At 37.6% G+C, this 20,122-nt stretch overlaps 1 protein-coding gene across 2 annotated transcripts in view; it reads right to left on the bottom strand.

The window, feature by feature from the left end:
• The window catches only part of LOC308689759 (uncharacterized protein), a 44,588-nt gene extending 28,968 nt beyond the window's left edge, over window positions 1-15,620 (bottom strand). For both annotated transcript variants that reach the window (XM_081363665.1, XM_081363663.1), the window contains exon 1: window positions 15,174-15,620. The gene's annotated coding sequence lies outside the window, so the exon portion shown is untranslated. The remainder of the gene's footprint in view (window positions 1-15,173) is intronic.
• Between the last annotated feature and the right edge of the window lie 4,502 nt (window positions 15,621-20,122).

Raw genomic sequence — 20,122 nt, 5'->3', positions numbered from 1 at the left:
ATACTCCACTTTTTTTTGGAAATAAGCTCATTTTACAACTCCCCCAGAGTTAAACAGTTGAGTTTTACCGTTTTCGAATCCATTCAGCCGATCTCCGGGTCTGGCGGTACCACTTTTAGCATAGCTTAGCATAATGAATTGAATCGGACAAGACCATTAGCATCTCTCTCAAAAAAATGACCAAAGAGTTTAGATATTTTTCCTATTTAAAACTTGACTCTTCTGTAGTTACATCGTGTACTAAGATGGACGGAGAATGAAAAGGTGCGATTTTGAGAGTATAGTTCCTAGCCATATCAGCCTAGAAAATTTAAACTTTACATTTTCCGTCGGTCTTATTACACGATGTAACTACAGAAGAGTCAAGTTTTAAATAGGAAAAATATCGAAACTCTTTGGTCATTTTTTTGAGAGAGATGCTAATGGTCTTGTCCGGTTCAATTCATTATGCTAAGCTATGCTAAAAGTGGTACCGCCAGACCCGGAGATCGGCTGAATGGATTCGAAAACGGTAAAACTGTTTAACTCTGGGGGAGTTGTAAAATGAGCCTATTTCCAAAAAAAGTGGAGTATCCCTTTAAGGAGCACATTGGTTTGTTTTGTTATTTGATTTTTCAATATGGGTTACATAGCTGAACGTGGACTAGTCTAGATGTTGCAATGAGTTTGAATGACACATCACTATGAATAGGATAGGCTACCTGATCAAATTGAATGCCTTGTTGCTTGATTTTAGTGTTCTGGTTTTTTGTGATTGACTCTGTACCTTCAAATAAAACTTTTTTCAATTATCCCTTAAAAAGGTTGTTTAAAATAAACAAGAATTTTTTATAAAACTTGTTGTGAGCTTATTGGGAACAGGGGTGTGCTTAAAGGGTACAAAACGTACCCATTAAGCACAGCCAGACTTTTTATATTTAATGATGTACATCTTAATTGAAATACTTTTGTCATTTAAAATAAAATGAAATATTATAGTGTGAGAGATTAATATTTTATTTTAAAATAACTTCTTGTACTAAAACCAATATCTTGTGCACTAAAAATGTCTCAATGTAGATTTTGGTGAGCTTAATAGGTACGTTTACCCTAGTTCATTTTGATGAACGAGATCGAACAAGAGAGTCAGTAAAATGATCCAAACTTCCCATCACCAATAAAAGTGAGCCCTGTAGGGCTGGGTTTCGATTCAAATTTCAAGAATCGATTCGATTCCGATTCTCAAGATCTTGAATCGATTATCATTATTCGATTCGATCCGATTCGATCTGATCCGATCCGATCTTCGAGATTTAGATAATGGTTTTTGAAAAAAGCATTTTTTCCTGCTGTTACCTGAATTACAGGACTGTAGTTATGCAACATATTGATACTATTATTATAGACATTCAACTGCAAATTAATGGAGTATTGGTGGTTGTAAAGAACAATTCCCCTTCCAGAGTGTTGATGCAACTGCTTTCACAAACTTGCACTAGTGTAGACGACCGAGGACGCAGAGGTATATCAGCAGCAGACCGATTATTTAGACGCGAACCTGATGTATTATTAAAAATGACATTAAGAATTTTCCAAAAAGCTGCTACAGTTCAGATGCAAATGCACCTTTATTTTTTTATTTTAATTATCAACATTTAGAACACATTTGTTCTAAGCCAGTGCAAATGTAAACAGATTGTTGGTTACTGGCTTCACAGTAAACAGACAACATTACACAGTAGAGATGCGCAGATGGGCTATTATTTCAACCGCATCACAAAACAAAACTCATCCGTCCGCACCAACGTTTTTGACCAATTTTCAAAACCGCACCCGCCCGCCATCCACTTAATGTATGCATATATTTTTTATTTGATTGGTTAACCGCCCGCCACCCATCCGAATTTAATTAAAATATAATTTTTCGTCACGTCATCCGTCCGATCCACGGTTTATCCACGGAGTCCGCGGCTGTAACCGCCAACCGCGCATCTCTACACAGAATGTAAATAAAATTTGAACTTACAAAACCTTTAGAAAACCTTTGCTTTTGTCAAGCTCGTTCTCTGCATTGCTTCTGAACCCGAAATGGTGCCAGATCGCAGCTTTGAGCGTTTCTGGAGTTTTCAAAGCAACCGCTTGCTTAACGTTACTGACGTTGTTTTAATGTCCTTCCACCTCGCATGCGTGAATTCAATGACGCGGCAAGTTAAAGTTCACGGGGAAAATCGATCCTCTGAGTTACGGATCGATCTTTAGAAATTAATATGAAAATCGATTCAGAATCGGTGAATCGATTTTTTCAACACAGCCCTAGAGCCCTGATGTAGAAAGTAGACAACTGTTATAAAATATTATGATAATTTGATGCCTTTTTATAAATTGATTATATGTCCTTGAAATTTTCCATGAATGAGGTAAATTCAGTGCTCAAATTCAGGGGGGTCTGAGGGGATCTGGGCCCCCCCCATAAGGTATTAGGGACCTCCTAAATAAAGCTGACTTCTTTGAGGGGTAATTTTCTCTCTCTCTCTCTCTCTCTCTCTATATATATATATAAATATATATATATATATATATATCTTTCTACTATATCTATATCCCATCCACGTCGGGGCTTTTGTATTCCTTGCATAAATTGGAAACATTTAGGCTTAAGTTACTAATTTTTCATTATTAATAGTCCTGGTTCAACGGGAGAGCTAGAAATCTCGATGAAGATGAGATTCAGAATTTGTTTAAAACTTGTTTTTCATGCTGCTAGGACCAATGGCCAAACACACTGCAAAGTTTTGGGAATTACATGTTGTAGCCTGTAGGCTTTATTAGCCTACTATAATATAGCTTAAAAATAAGGTAAAAATTAACTGATTTGTATACAAATACTTAAAGTATTTATGTTTATGAATTGCGTAATAAAATGGACGCAATTTGAAATCTGAGACTTTGTTTTTATATCAATAATAACAAAGCACAAAGATTATTGTGATTTATTTGATGGGATGCGAGCTAGAATGTTACATTCATTCATCAACTGAAAACAGGATGACTAATCGATTCTTGGGTTTTAAGAATCAACATTGTTTCGTAAAAATGAGAATCTAATAAAATCGAGAAATCGATATTTTTTACCCATCCCTAACAGTGATGGGATTAACGGCGTTATAAATAAACGGTGTTACTAACAGCGTTATTTTTTTCAGTAACGAGTAATCAAACGAATTACTGTTTCCTCCGTTACAACGCCGTTACCGTTATTGTCAATAAAATGCGGCGTTACTACAAGCTCACTGAAGCGGTTTTCATCCGAGTAGGCTTTCTCTCAGCCATAGGAGCTGCAAAGTTTTTTCTCTGGTGTGTATTTGAGGCAACCGGTCAAAAGCGAGGCGAACGCCGCGAGTGCGCTGACAGTGCGCGAGTGAGACCCGAGTCGAGTGTGTCCGAGAACGCGCTCGACAGTGCGCGAGAGAGACCGAATGTGTCCGAGCAGTATAAATACTTTATTTATAAATAATTTACACATTTCAGCATTAGAATAATCTCTGCAGCATATTGGTATCATATGCAATGTTTTAATTAGTTTATATAACAAACTCCAAAATAACCTGCAGGGAACGTTCAAAGAAAACATCTTTGTTTGACCAGTTGAGAACACGACTAGAATTTGGCTAAAATAACCACTTATGATGACTTTCTCTGTAGGATATAAAAATAAACTCCTAAAAGATTATATTTTATTATTATTCTTTATGTTCAGTATTAGAGAACTTTTTTGTTAAAGGAGAACTCCAGTCAATTTTAACATTGAGCTCATTTTTTTTGTACATTTGGAGTGCTGTCAATACAGAGAACAATGACAAAAATCGGTGTTGCCTACACCGAGTTATTCTATTTTTAAAATTTGCACTCTGTTGACTTCAATGGGGCAAGTTTTAAACCTGCTTTTAGCCTCTCAAATTCCTTGATGTGTCATTACAAGTGCACAGAAAATGTGAGTGATTCCTTCTGAGTGAACACGAGTGAATCTGACTGCAGTAGATGTGAAAGATATGTATAAAAATTATGTTATACATGATGTTGTTAACATCCTGTTTTCGGTTGAAGTCCAAAGTAGTCGATTGCCGAGTTCACGCGCGTGATCATAGGTAACTAAACCTATGATGCTTCATCTTTTGTGTGATGTACAATAAACTTTATTAAACTCATCAGTACATGTTTGATCATCATTCAGACAGCAGACTTGTAGGCTATTAATAAATAATGGATACATACAAGCAGATGACAAATACGTTATAATAACCGTAATTAAACTACTAAACTATACCTGTTTCATCTCTATACAGCACTCTGACTCTGTAGGCATTATTGTCCGACTCGAAATGAACACCGTTACTGAGAGTTTCTGATATTATCATCATTCCGTGAGATGAAATTGTCCTGACAGACTGAGCGCAAGCTCATGAAGCTCCGCCCCTTGGGTCGTCCAGCAGCACCTCATTTGCATTTAAAGGGCACACACTAAAACAGCGTGTTTTTCTGAGCCCCAAAAAATGACAATTTAAACATGCTGTAAAAAATGATCTGTTGGGTATTTTGAGCTGAAACTTCACATACACACTCTGGGGACATCAGAGACTTATTTTACATCTTGTGAAAAGGGGCATAATACGGAACCTTTAACCTCTCATCTGAAGGATGGAAAAGACATTTAGAATGTAACAAAAGATTCCATTTCAAATGAATGCTGTTCTTTTGAACTTTCTATTCATCAAAAAATCCTGAAAAATAAAATGTATGACGGTTTCCACACAAATATAAACTGTTTCCAACATTGATAATAATCATAAATATTTGTTGATCATCAAATCATCATATTAGAATGGTTTCTGAAGGATCATGTTACACTGAAGACTGGAGTAACAATGCTGAAAATTCAGCTTTGATCACAGAAATAAATTACATTTTACTATAAATTCACATAGAAAATAGACAATATTTCAGAATATTCTTTTTTTTATCAAATCAATGCAGCTTTGAGCAGAAGAGACTTCTTTTAAAAATCTTATCAATCTGAACTTCTGAAAGGTAGTGTATATTTCATTTTATTATGCATATTTATTTTAAAAAATATTGAAACCAAAACATGGCATTGTCTAGTGTGCAGGTAAAGACGACCTCCACATGCTTTTACGGGTCTTCAAGTGCCTTATATGTAGTGCCCTGGTATATGTTTGTGTGTATATATTGATCAGCATTACCGAACGTAGACGTTCCACTAGAAACAAACATTGATGTATTGTTCTAATTTATTACTGTGAAGCTGCTTTGATACAACCTGTGTTGTGAAAAGCACTATATAAACTTGACTTGACTGGACTTGACTATATATAAATATTATACTGAGTAGGCTGAGCGTACTGCGCAGACTCAAACTGAGCTTGACAACGTAGATGTGACGTGAGCAACCCGTCTGTCTTCTAGTAGCTGTGCCAAGAGAAATCTGAATCATTCCCTTCCAAAACTTGCAGAGACGGAGAGTGTGAGTAGGGGGTGTCCATGAGCTAGGAGCAGGAGAAACTTTTGCTAAGTATTCTGATTAATTATTTTGTCATTTTGCCTCCGCGTCCCCCAGATTGCGCGCAAGCTTCTCCTCCTGTCTATACAGTAATTTTTCTACTGTGCGACAGAGAGTCACGTGGTTATGATGCAATCGTTAGCCTATTTTTACAAAAACTGCTTCTACAGGGCCATAAAGTAAGATACAAGGTAATGGAGCATTTGTATCAAATTTCGTGTTTCTTTAGAAATAAATAATGGACAAATGGGGCCCTATCTTGCACCCAGCGCAATTGACTTTGTACACCGACGCATGTCTCATTCCTATTTTGAACCCGCGCACAGCAGACTTTTCCCTCCATAGACGCACATTGGTAAACTAGAAAATGCATTTGCGCTCCCGGGGGCGGTTCAGCGCAAAGAGGAGGCATGTTCTGGCGCAAACGTTTCCTGGTGCTATTTTGCAGTTTCAGAAAACAATTCTGCCACTGACCTGGAGAAACCTAGTCTAAAGTCAGTGGCGCGTTGCGCATGTTATTCATATACTATTTTAAGGGCGGTTGCTTGGCCATAATGTAGCGTAAGCACAACGTGCATACACTTTGCTTATTTCATCTACACACTAGGGCTGCACGATTAACCTTTATCGCATCGATATTGAGGTTTTAACTCTCGCAATAACCTAACCTCAGGAGTCTGAGGTTTTTTCCCCCGCCTCTGACATTTGAGTGACAAACCTATTAGCCAATCAAAATGGTCGAATCTCGCGTTCCTGGCTTGCTGGCCAATTAGAAATGGCAATGGAAAGTTACAAGGTTGTATGCAGTGCACCGGCTTTCTGGCAGCACAGCAGCAAAGCAGCTAACACACAACGTGTACCTCGAATTGTGCCAATAGAAAAAGCTTGTAACTGCGCAGAAATGACGGGAGAGGAAGCGGGGGAGCACTTGTACTTCAGCTGTTTGGACTTATTTTGGATTCGCGAAGAACGACGTGGAGCAAAAGAGTGCTAAAATATGTCGACGTGCCGTGGCCAGATCCAGAGGAAACACTACCAATCTATACCAGCATCTTAAAAATCACCACCGACAGCAGGGTTCCAGACTGCGACCAAAATGGTCGCATATGCGACCATTTTTTGAGAATGTGCGAGTTAAAATTTTATGTGGTCGCATTTGTGCGAGTGCATGGTCATGTAGCCTACTAAGTTAAATTCACGCATGAATTTTCTGCATTGAACTTGTTTTAGCGCCCGCCAAAGTGAATTTTTGTCCCGCCAAAGTCTTATTTGATCGGTGAGTAATGTAGATGAACTGCTGCGCTTGTGAGTGACAGGGCGCATGTTTAACTGAAAGAACGAGCAGAGAGAGAGAGAGAGAGAGAGAGAGAGAGAGAGAGAGAGAGAGAGAGAGAGAGAGAGAGAGAGAGAGAGAGAGAGAGAGAGAGAGAGAGAGAGAGACGGTCGCGCGCGCGCTCTCTCTCTCTCTCTTCGGAGCCAGGCGAAAGTGTAAACAAGACTTCACCGTCTCCAAACTAAGCGCTGTCTTGCTCTCTCTCCCTCGCACATATTGATCAAAATAAATCGACACGGTGGTAAAAGGTCGGAAGACCAAAGTTTCATGTGGATCATTCGGAGATTTTTTTTTTTTCCTGAATTATCGCTGGGTGTGAATTGTGCTAAATAAATTGAACTGAAAAGCGTTCCGGACATTTAACTGACAAAAAAAAAAAAAACTCTTTAATTAAACGAAAAAAATATCCAGTGATGAAATGTTTTCTGTGTTGACAGAAATCTTGGATGTCCATGTCCTAACTGCTGGGATAATCACACAACGCGCATGACACGTCCAATTCGCGAACGAATGACTCCTTTGAACCGATTCATTTTAATGAAGGTTTAAAACAACTGATCTTCCAACAGTGAACTCAGGAGACGTCTGAATCGGTGTATAACTAATCAGTAACACTTTACAATAAGGTTATATTTATTACATAAATTACATAAAAAGTACAGTTTGCTTACTCAAGCTTTAAAATAAATAAAACCAAAAAAATCGAAAATCGCACCGCAATCGCAATATTTGTCAGAAAAACCGCAATTAGGTTTTTTCTCAAAATCGTGCAGCCCTACTACACACAGACGCAGAAGTTTTCATTTTTAGAAAACCATACATTATTACAAGGAAAAATATTAACACACGAGGGAAATCATTGTTGTGTCCATGAAGATGTGAAAAAATAGGCATAAATCTAGCTTACACATTAACCCAAATTATCATACGCCTGTTTAACTAAAGTTAATTTGGGTGTGTTTCTCCCATCCCCAATGTCACTTCTCTGTATTTTACGGCCCTGACGAGAACGTTGGTCTCCTCGAGTTCACGCGCGTGATCATAGGTAACTAAACCTATGACGCTTCATCTTTTGTGTGATGTACAATAAACTTTATTAAACTCATCAGTATATGTTTGATCATCATTCAGACAGCAGACTTGTAGGCTATTAATAAATAATGGATACATACAAGCAGATGACAAATACGTTATAATAACCGTAATTAAACTACTAAACTATACCTGTTTCATCTCTATACAGCACTCTGACTCTGTAGGCATTATTGTCCGACTCGAAATGAACACCGTTACTGAGAGTTTCTGATATTATCATCATTCCGTGAGATGAAATTGTCCTGACAGACTGAGTGCAAGCTCATGAAGCTCCGCCCCTTGGGTCGTCCAGCAGCACCTCATTTGCATTTAAAGGGCACACACTAAAACAGCGTGTTTTTCTGAGCCCCAAAAAATGACAATTTAAACATGCTGTAAAAAATGATCTGTTGGGTATTTTGAGCTGAAACTTCACATACACACTCTGGGGACATCAGAGACTTATTTTACATCTTGTGAAAAGGGGCATAATAGTTCATGTAGATGAACTGCTGCGCTTGTGAGTGACAGGGCGCATGTTTAACTGAAAGAACGAGCAGAGAGAGAGAGAGAGAGAGAGAGAGAGAGAGAGAGAGAGAGAGAGAGAGACGGTCGCGCGCGCGCTCTCTCTCTCTCTCTTCGGAGCCAGGCGAAAGTGTAAACAAGACTTCACCGTCTCCAAACTAAGCGCTGTCTTGCTCTCTCTCCCTCGCACATATTGATCAAAATAAATCGACACGGTGGTAAAAGGTCGGAAGACCAAAGTTTCATGTGGATCATTCGGAGATTTTTTTTTTTTCCTGAATTATCGCTGGGTGTGAATTGTGCTAAATAAATTGAACTGAAAAGCGTTCCGGACATTTAACTGACAAAAAAAAAAAAACTCTTTAATTAAACGAAAAAAATATCCAGTGATGAAATGTTTTCTGTGTTGACAGAAATCTTGGATGTCCATGTCCTAACTGCTGGGATAATCACACAACGCGCATGACACGTCCAATTCGCGAACGAATGACTCCTTTGAACCGATTCATTTTAATGAAGGGTTAAAACAACTGATCTTCCAACAGTGAACTCAGGAGACGTCTGAATCGGTGTATAACTAATCAGTAACACTTTACAATAAGGTTATATTTATTACATAAATTACATAAAAAGTACAGTTTGCTTACTCAAGCTTTAAAATAAATAAAACCAAAAAAATCGAAAATCGCACCGCAATCGCAATATTTGTCAGAAAAACCGCAATTAGGTTTTTTCTCAAAATCGTGCAGCCCTACTACACACAGACGCAGAAGTTTTCATTTTTAGAAAACCATACATTATTACAAGGAAAAATATTAACACACGAGGGAAATCATTGTTGTGTCCATGAAGATGTGAAAAAATAGGCATAAATCTAGCTTACACATTAACCCAAATTATCATACGCCTGTTTAACCAAAGTTAATTTGGGTGTGTTTCTCCCATCCCCAATGTCACTTCTCTGTATTTTACGGCCCTGACGAGAACGTTGGTCTCCTCGGCTGTGAACCGCTCCTGGTAAATCCGCCGTTATAATAGCAATCCACCATGGAACAAGCACACCTGCTCTTAAAGGGACACTAGGTAACTTTTTAACCTTAACTGAACCGCTTCGGAGTCAGTGGAATGGTTAGGGTAAACGTACCTATTAAGCTCACCAAAATCTACATTGAGACATTTTTAGTGCACAAGATATTGGTTTTAGTACAAGAAGTTATTTTAAAATAAAATATTAATCTCTCACACTATAATATTTCATTTTATTTTAAATGACAAAAGTATTTCAATTAAGATGTACATCATTAAATATAAAAAGTCTGGCTGTGCTTAATGGGTACGTTTTGTACCCTTTAAGCACACCCCTGTTCCCAATAAGCTCACAACAAGTTTTATTAAAAATTCTTGTTTATTTTAAACAACCTTTTTAAGGAATAATTGAAAAAAGTTTTATTTGAAGGTACAGAGTCAATCACAAAAAAACAGAACACTAAAATCAAGCAACAAGGCATTCAATTTGATCAGGTAGCCTATCCTATTCATAGTGACGTGTCATTCAAACTCATTGCAACATCTAGACTAGTCCACGTTCAGCTATGTAACCCATATTGAAAAATCAAATAACAAAACAAACCAATGTGCTCCTTAAAGGGATACTCCACTTTTTTTGGAAATAGGCTCATTTTACAACTCCCCCAGAGTTAAACAGTTGAGTTTTACCGTTTTCGAATCCATTCAGCCGATCTCCGGGTCTGGCGGTACCACTTTTAGCATAGCTTAGCATAATGAATTGAACCGGACAAGACCATTAGCATCTCTCTCAAAAAAATGACCAAAGAGTTTCGATATTTTTCCTATTTAAAACTCGACTCTTCTGTAGTTACATCGTGTAATAAGACCGACGGAAAATGTAAAGTTTAAATTTTCTAGGCTGATATGGCTAGGAACTATACTCTCAAAATCGCACCTTTTCATTTTCAGTCCGTCTTAGTACACGAGGTAAAACGGTAAAACTGTTTATCTCTGGGGGAGTTGTAAAATGAGCTTATTTCCAAAAAAAGTGGAGTATCCCTTTAACTCTCTGGGTCAGAGCTTTCCTGTCTACTCCAAACTTCTTGGACAGATACGACAGGTTTCTGATGGCTCCTTCTTTGTATGACATGCCTCTTTCATCTTTGGGCATACACTATAGTTTCGTCTAGCTTTTGTCATCTTAAGACTGTGAAAATAAGTTTATTAATCATTTTTTTGAAGATTAACATAGTGACAACCATCAGTTAATATTTAAATTCTGATTATTAAGTATTTACATAGACGTTTAATGTGGGTGAGCTTAAAGGGAGCACACACTGTGCTTAATTGGAGCAAAAACATTTTTTAATTAATAAATATTAAATTAAAATTTAAAGGAAAATATTTAGCTAAATTAATAATCTAGGTAATGTATTAAGTTTATACCAATTTTAATATGAACAACTATTATAGACAATATCTATGAAATTATGCTTTTTCTAATTGATGTCACACTGAAGCTGTGTGATTGTCATAGTCGTGCACCCTTTAAGCTCACCTAACAATAATATGAATTCTTTAAAAATTACAGCAGTTTAAAACCACAGACTATCAATAAAATGTAAAATTATAATATTATGGATTTAAAAGTACAAGCCATTAATTCCTGTGAAGTAATATATTAATGTAGCACACAATCTTATACAGCTAGTAAGCTAGCTATGTTCGTAGCATCTGGGCTATGTTGCTAAAACTATCTTTTAGATCTAACTGTAATTATTTCCCACATCCAGGTTCCAGGTTATAATATTCAACAGTCTAAACATTAATCTCTTAATTTTGCAATAAGAAGATGTACTTCTTCAAAATAAAGGCTTAAACATATAAAAAATGCACATCTGAGGGGCTACTCTTCTGGTGAAAGTTTTCAGACAGCTTTGAAAATAGCCGCCAGACAGTGTGAACACATGGACACACATATCTCAGTGTGCAATGGTCTGATTGGTTTAAAATTACAGGAGGTATATAGTAACAAACACATCAATTGGTTAATACATCAAATAGGATAATACATTGCTGTTTCTTTTTATAATCTGAGTTCCAAGATGGTAGTGTGCTTAATGGGTACTTGAGCTTAATAGGTACGTTTACCCTATATTACTTATTTCGGGTTGAATGGTGGTGGTTTCGCACCCCCCTGGTGCCCGAGAGTGGAAAAAACTCACTTGCAACTTTGGGCCGGCGGGTCGGCGGCCTCGCCGTCAGGAAGTATCGCGTGATATCAGGTCTCGCGATGTAACGAATTGCTTTACGGCACTGCACACAAAGCTAGGAAAGCTTTGTCGGAGTACGAAAGAAAGAGGAAACGGCAGACTGACCGAGCAAGGAGTCAGACTCGAGTAAATATCGTTCTTGTTGATGGACTAGTAGACATCTTCAGAGGTTATCTGTGCCTGTTCGATGTCCGACGCTTTGTAACGCGTTCTGTCAGGAGGAGAAATAGGGATAGCTCACAGATGAAGTTATTATAGAGGCCAGACAGACTCACAGAGGCGATTGGCATCTCACAACTTGCACTTTATTCCCCAGTCAAACTCGTGTAACTGTCTGTCACCCGTTCTACCATCCACATCTTTACTTGATAAACAAAAGTAGGATAAGAATGACCATCAAACTGAAATAACCCGCATACGGGTGCTCGAGGTGCACATACAACCAGGCACGGCGTTATGGGTGGGCCTGACGGGCCTGACGGGCCTAGGCCCACCCACTTTTCAACAGGCCCACCCAAAACTTTTCTTTAAAAAAAAAAAACGTTCTAATTTTGTCAAGAACTATAAAAAATCGTCAATAAGCTCATAATTTGTGCTAAAATAGTCTAAATGTTTAGTTTTAAAAACAAATTTAAGAAGCTGGTTACGTCTATTTTGATGTTTCTGCGCAAATTCAGCAGACAGTGGTTCGGGTTTGTTCCGATCAGAGCTCGTGAGCGGAGAGCGCATTTCTGAATATTCCGCTCTGCTCGCTCATTCCGTAGGGTCGCTCGCTCAACCCATAATGGCCTGCTTCCTGGTTCGAAAATATGTGGAATAAGGGCTGCCTCCGACTTAAAAAAAAAATTCTAGTCGACTAGTAGCTGTTCATTTAAGCCATTCGTGGACAAATCGCCCCTGTAGGCTATATTATTTTAATTATACTACTTAAATAGGCTATATAGCCTACACAGGATAATGAGCGTTTGTAATATCCGCACTCAAGCGCACGACCGAACGCTTAAAGCTAGCCACAAAGAACCGGTAAAAGTAATGATTATGAATGTGTCTAAAATAGCAAGGAGACATTTAATTATTTATTAATAAACTGGTGTTTTAGCGCAAATACCTTTGTTTACATCCTGTTTTCGGGTGAAGTCCAAAGTAGTTGATTGCCGAGTTCACGCGCGTGATCATAGGTACTAAACCTATGCGCGTGAACTCGGCAATCGACTACTTTGGACTTCACCCGAAAACAGGATGTAAACAAAGGTATTTGCGCTGGCTTAAATAACATCATTTTTATACATTTCTTTCACATCTACTGCAGTCAGATCCACTCGTGTTCACTCAGAAGGAATCACTCACATTTTCTGTGCACTTGTAATGACACATCAAGGATGTTAAGAGGCTAAAAGCAGGTTTAGTACTTGCCCTATTGAAGTCAACAGGGTGCAAATTTTAAAAATAGAATAACTCTGTGTAGGCAACACCGATTTTTGTCGTTGTTCTCTGTATTGACAGCACTCCAAATGTACAAAAAAATGAGCTCAATGTTAAAATTGACCGGAGTTCTCCTTTAAACACCTCAGATGTAAAGTTATTCGCTGTCAAAGTGACGCCAAAATGAATGGGAGTCAATGGAATGCTAACAGCAGGTGGGGGTCTGCTAATCAATGGCGGCGTCCGGGGAAGCTTTTTCCGAAACATTGGCCCCCTGCTTCAGAGCTAAGGCGGGGCTACAGATTATGTGTCCCTAAAGAACCCGTGTATCTAACAGTAGTTCCGCATCACATTAATTAATTTGCACGTGAGTTTTATTTATTTTTATTCCGTGTAAATTTATGAACCGAACCGTGACTGTTTTTTCCCTATTATCACCCTGTTCCCTGACCGCTCTCTCTCCTTTCTTATGTACTCCTCAAGAAGGATTGGATTGCTGTATATTTTTTCCCTGTGCTTTTTCAGCCTGTCTTTTGCTGATCCCCTTTTTTATCAACTGATGCTTGCCTGTAATAAAATACACAATAGCCATCTTGAATGTAACATTTTGTAAAAAAGACAGAAATACATTGTTTCACAGTAGAACTATTGAATATTAAATAATATTACATGTATAGTAGGTGGCCTATACTGCATTCATACTGCTTTTTGAGGAAGCACTTCATAAAAAAAAAATTAGTGACTCCTGCTGGGGGGGGGTTGTATTTTGTTTAATGCAATCTGTTCAATTAGTGCTAAGGCAAATATCAAGATATATTGAAATGAGCAAGAGTTATAGTGCACGTCCCTCCTTCATAAGTCTGTTTCTCATTACCGAAACATTGAGTAGGTATCTCCACCGCAACAGGCCTTCAATTGTTGCGGTGAATGATAATGGTGTTGCGGAGGATGAGTGACCTTAAACATTCTTGCTAACTGTGGAGGCTAAATAAGGGTTAGCTAAACTTTCCCTCTCTTTTTATATTTAGACCATAATTGGGTATATAGTAGGCTAGTCAAAAAATTAAAACGGCAACATTTTTTAAAACTTCACAAACTCATGTTTCGGTAATGAGAACTAAAAAGTTGTGTAGGTACTATGACAAACAACATTTTAACTTTTATCTGGAGAGAAAAAATATGAATTGCTTACCTAGTAGCCATCTTGAGTGTCACAGTCAATTATGTCCCTTCCAACAAAATTCCTTGAAAAAGTTCATTCTTAGAGGACTTAAACAATGATTGAAAATTGTTGCGGAGGATGAGAAAATTGGTCTTGGACACATTTATATTCCTTATTATTGTCACTACATTTACCAATGATCATCAAATAACACATGTTTCTTTACTGTAAATGTATAGTATAACATGCACTGAAGCTTTTTATTTTTCTTATTTTTTAATTATAAATATTTACATCTCAAAGAACCAAAATCCAGTCATGGACACATTGCGGTAATGAGAAATTTCCCCTTAAATGTGGAAAAAACAATAAAATTGGTATTTATGATGTTATTTGAAATCATGTGCAATATAGTACATAAAGAGATGTTTATAACTGTATTCTTCTTATTTTGATAGCATTTACTTTTATCGTCAAAATGCCTCATGACACCTCATAAGTCTAGTTTCGCGAGAATCACCCAGTTGGAGTAATGAATAGTTGAGAGCCATGGGTACACAATAAACCCAGAGTTAAAACTCCAAGCAGTGCAGAGATGTTGCAAATGATATGCATATTCAGACCGCGGGACAACACAACACTGGCAGTTGGAAAACGTACTTTCATTGCAAACAATGCAAGAAAGAAGCAGTACGTTACTCTCGTTGCTAATTGTGCACGATCAACACAGCATGACGACCTTTCAGATAAATTTAATGACTGGGGGTAACCAACCATCCAAAAGACTGTCCACAATAGATAAGCGAGGGAGTGGAGACTCACCGGCCACCTATGTAGAAGGTACAGTGGAGTAGTGCAAGGATCGGCAAACAGCAGATGAGTATGTGAGTTGGATGAATGCCAGGATGAGTTGAAGAGTTGTCAGTGTCTGCGTTGTATGCAAAATAATATCCAGAGGCAAGTGACAATCAATAAAGTCCAGGGAAACGTCCAGTTCAGCAGGGAAGATGATAACACGGTAGACACGAAACACAGCAGTGTTCAAAACAGACAGACAAAAGTTACAGCGTGTCTGCGTTGTATCCGAAACAAGATCCAGAGAAAGTGAGTCGTGACAGCAATAAAGTCCAAGCAAACGTCCAGTTCAGCAGGGAGATGACACGGTAGACGCGAAACAAAGCACAGGGTTCAAAACAAAACAAAACAAACATACAAAATTTCCAGCGAGAAGCGGCAGCAAGGCGCGCACAGCGTACTCCCACCGGAAGTGACAGCCTGTGTGACATGCATATTATGATCAAATATATTGTATAAATTGTATATTGCGAGACTAACTAAACAACCCCCCACCCAGAAAATGTTTTTTATGGTGAAATTTCTTTTATGTTGGGGACCCCCATAAAACTTGATTCAGTTCGACCACTGGGTAAATTTATCTTCCAATTATTATTTTTAAAACATCCCGAATCCCATGTTTCTTTAGCAAGAACTATTAAATATATTTGATAAATGAAACAATTATCTAACATGATATTAACATTAAAATATACAATACTGCCATATTTTAACACCAGCTTTGAGATTGATATTTATTTTACTAAAAACGTTTTGAATTATTAATGGCCGTTCACACTAGACTTTTCCTTGCACTGACTTCCATTCATGTGCATGTGAAAGTGGGACACCAGAAACACAAGCTCAAGTGAATAACCCTGTGAGAAATAACACAAGTGTTTAGCATTCAAGTAGAGTGGATTGTTAATTTTTTAATTAATTATTTTTATTTGTTATATGTTGAATTTATGTTTGTAAAAAAGCTTTTCATTTCACGACCGTCACAGTGCGTGTAGAAATTTCACATGATAAAAGAGTGGCCGTGGCTTTAACTAGTTTTAAATTCATATTTTTTTATCAGATTTATCTGTGTCCCACCATGTTTCACTCAACCCTGTTACTCCTGACATGATTTTCCTCCTTTCAAAAACAGAGCATTTCTTTTTTTTTTTACACAAACTGTACATAGCTGATTCATCAACCCTGTTATCAGCGTTACTGTAAGAAGAATCTTTATAACTATGAATAACTTATATGATATTTGACAAATACAACTTTATCAGTAACTTGGTGTTTAAAGAAAAACTATTTACTATTGTAAACTATGTTGAAAATGACTAAAATTGTGGTAATGTTGTTGCAAAATTGCAAATTGGGAACCAGATATAAAATTAATGTAAAATAAAACAGTTAAAATAGTATTAGCTTGATCTGATGTTGACAATCAATATAAAAATGTCTCAAACCTCCCTTTACTGACCATTTGTTGAAGAAAAAACCCAGAACATTCTGTACAATTTCATAGTTTATCTGCATATCTAAGTGATGAAGTGCTTGAATGTTTCTAACATGAATGTTCTTCAGCATCATGAATGAATGAAGAATAAACACCAACCTCTTTGTTCTTCAGGATCTTCAGTGTGTTTCATTCTGCAGGGTTCTGGATCACTCATGTTCTCACTGTCCTCTTTAATAAACTCAGTCTTTGCAGATTTCAGCTCTTCCTGATGCTCTGATGCTCGTCTTCATATGTCTGAGGTCTGAGGATGTCCTAAAATACTGATGGGAATTTACAGCATTTATTGCTGAACTCCTCACATGGTCAGTGAAGCTCCTCTCATTGGAAGCTCCTCCCATCCCATGGAGCTTCACTGACCATGTGACGGATGCGGGAGTCATTTAGTATAAAAACAAACTGAGTTTGTTTTTATACTAAATGACACTTCTATGCAACATATAAATAGCACTTCAAAAATATAATGATCATTTGCAGAATGCCTTTTTATAAATTTACTATATGTCCTTGAAACTTTCCATGAATGAGGTAAATTTATCTTCCAATTATTATTTTTAAAACATGATAGGCATGTGTCTTTAGCAAAAACAATTAAATATATTTGACTCAATGACTCAATTATCGAACATGATATTAAAATTTAAATATACAATACTGCCATATTTTGACACCAACTTTGAGATTGATATTTATTTTACTAAAAATGTTTGAATTAATGGCCGTTCACACTAGACTTTTCTCTGCACCGAGTTCCATTCATACGCATGTGAAAGTGGGACACCAGAAACACAAGCTCAAGTGAATAACCCTGTGAGAAATAACACAAACGTTTAGCATTCAAGTGGAATTGATTGTTTATTTTATTATTATTATTATTTGTTATATGTTGAGCTTTATGTTTGTATTTATGCATTTATGTCTGTCTATCTATTCATCATACAGTACACAACTGATGCCAATCCATCCATTATTTGTATTGCTAATCCTAACATTATTCTGCTTCTACATTAAAATACAGGTATCTAGAAATGTATAAAAGAATATAAATAATTAAAATTCTTCCAAATATAAATAATGGTAAGAAAACAGTTAAAATCATAAACACATAAATAAATGTATATATAGTAACCAACAAATCCCCTCAGTCTGCTGACACCAATGAAATGAGCTTTAAGTGTCAATGTACAGGAGATCTGAAGACATCAGCATAATAAATTAGGTGAAAACAGGAACTATTGTCATGAAATAAAGAGTGTTTTCAGCAGATCTGTTAATATTGATGAGCCTCAGACTATCAACACTCATTCAACAAGCCATTCAGGATCATCAGCAGCTCATCTCACTTTATTCTGAGTGTTTGCTGTTAGAAACACATTATTTGAGTCAGAATACATGATAAAAGCCTGTAAAACTGCTCCACTGAAAGACAATACTGTTATTTCTCACACTATGACATGGATAAAACATCAATAACAAAAAAACAATCACTCTCATCTTCATCAACCACTACAGAAAAATTATTGAAGCAGCATAATGTCCAAATTAATCTAAACATAGCTAGTTTGATCGTATGGTAACTACATTAATCACTATAAAGTAGTTAGATCATTAAAATACTAACATTTTATATTCGCAGAAATTGAAAATGATCATAAAACTTTATGTTCCATGTAGTTGCACTATTGTTCCAAGGGTAAAACGCTATTCATATTTATTAGTATTAAAACATTGTCTAATCGTTGTGACAGCACTGCAATTGCACATCATCATAACATTACTATTGATGAAAACAGGTAAAGGAGTTAAACTTGCAATAAGGCCTACCAGAGATCCCGAACACAAATAAACACTGCTTTAAAAATAGCCAACGTTGTGTGCTATTTATATTAAGAATTATTCTTAAGAAAGAACTCATTACAGCAATCAGCCAATGACAGACATGCAAGTATCAAACATAGTCTGATTATTTGATACATTAACTATCCTTCCCCCTTTCAAAGAAAGGGCGTGTTAGAACTAAACTGATGGTTTGCTCAAGGCTGTTGATCTGCTGAATTTCAAACAATGCTATAATAATAATAATAATTCATTACATTTATATAGTGCTTTTCTCTGCACTCAAAGCTCTTTACATAGAAGGGGGGAATCTCCTCAACCACCACCAATGTGCAGCATCCACCTGGATGATGTGACGACACCCATATCGTGCCAGAACGACCACCACACACATACTGGTGGAGAGGAGACAGAGTGATGAAGCCAATTAGCATATATATATATATATATATATATATATATATATATATATATATATATATATATATGATGGCCATGATGGACAGAGGCCACTGAGCAAATTTGGGATTTTTTGTGACCACAGAGTCAGGACTACGGTTTTACGTCTCATCCGAAGGACAGTGCTCTTTGACAGTATAGTGTCCCTGGCACTGTAATGGGGCATTAGGACCTAGTACTATAGCACTATACGGCCCGTCCCACGAACCCAATACTCGACCTATTACCCACTATAGTGGGCAAATGACCCCCAGACCCCCGCAGACCGCTCCCAAGCCACGCCCCGATCCGACTAACCCGCTACTTGTCCGATTACCCACTAAAGTGGGCAAATGTACGGTTGACCCCCGCAGACCACTACCAAGCCACGCCCCCATCCCATGAAACCCACTATTTGTCCGAACACCCACTATAGTGGGCAAATGTCTCCCGCAGACCGCTCCCAAGCCACGCCCCCATCCCACGAACCCACTCTTTGTCCGATTACCCACTATAGTGGGCAAATGACCCCCCCAGACCACTCCCAAACCACACCCGATCCGACTAACCCGCTACTTTTCCGATTACCCACTAAAGTGAGGTAATGTTAGGGTTGACCCCCACAGACCACTACCAAGCCACGCCCCCATCCCATGAACCCACTATTTGTCCGATTACTCACTAAATTGGGCAAATGACCGGTTGAACCATGCTGAACACTGCCGAGCCCTTGCATTTGTAATGTATTGAATGGATCATCACCATATGTGGTGTATCTTACGTGTGTATCTTTCCTGGAATCCAACCAGCCATTCAATAAGCTCAATAACTTGCCGGTCGATAACCTAGTGTTAAACCGTGGGATTTTGTGTACTATGCAATATTTTACTACTATCTGAAAAGCCCTGACGTCTGTTTTCCACTGCATTAAGATGTAGGCTATTGGTGAATTCATCTCAATCATACCTGATTCATGAATGTAATATAGTTTGATCTAGGTTACCTAATCTGCCTTTTGTTTTTATATGTAGTGCTCATGCACCTGGTTTTTCTGGCCTCTGTCTAGCTACGGGCCATTCGCAAGGAAGTTTTCATTTGATTTCTTTTTCTAATTTCATATTGTGGAATACTGGCGTCTGCCACCAGA

The sequence above is a fragment of the Scardinius erythrophthalmus genome (genome assembly GCF_964197995.2).
Source record: "Scardinius erythrophthalmus genome assembly, chromosome: 1".
NCBI classification, from domain to species: domain Eukaryota; kingdom Metazoa; phylum Chordata; class Actinopteri; order Cypriniformes; family Leuciscidae; genus Scardinius; species Scardinius erythrophthalmus.
This window is presented reverse-complemented; position numbering and strand designations above follow the sequence as displayed.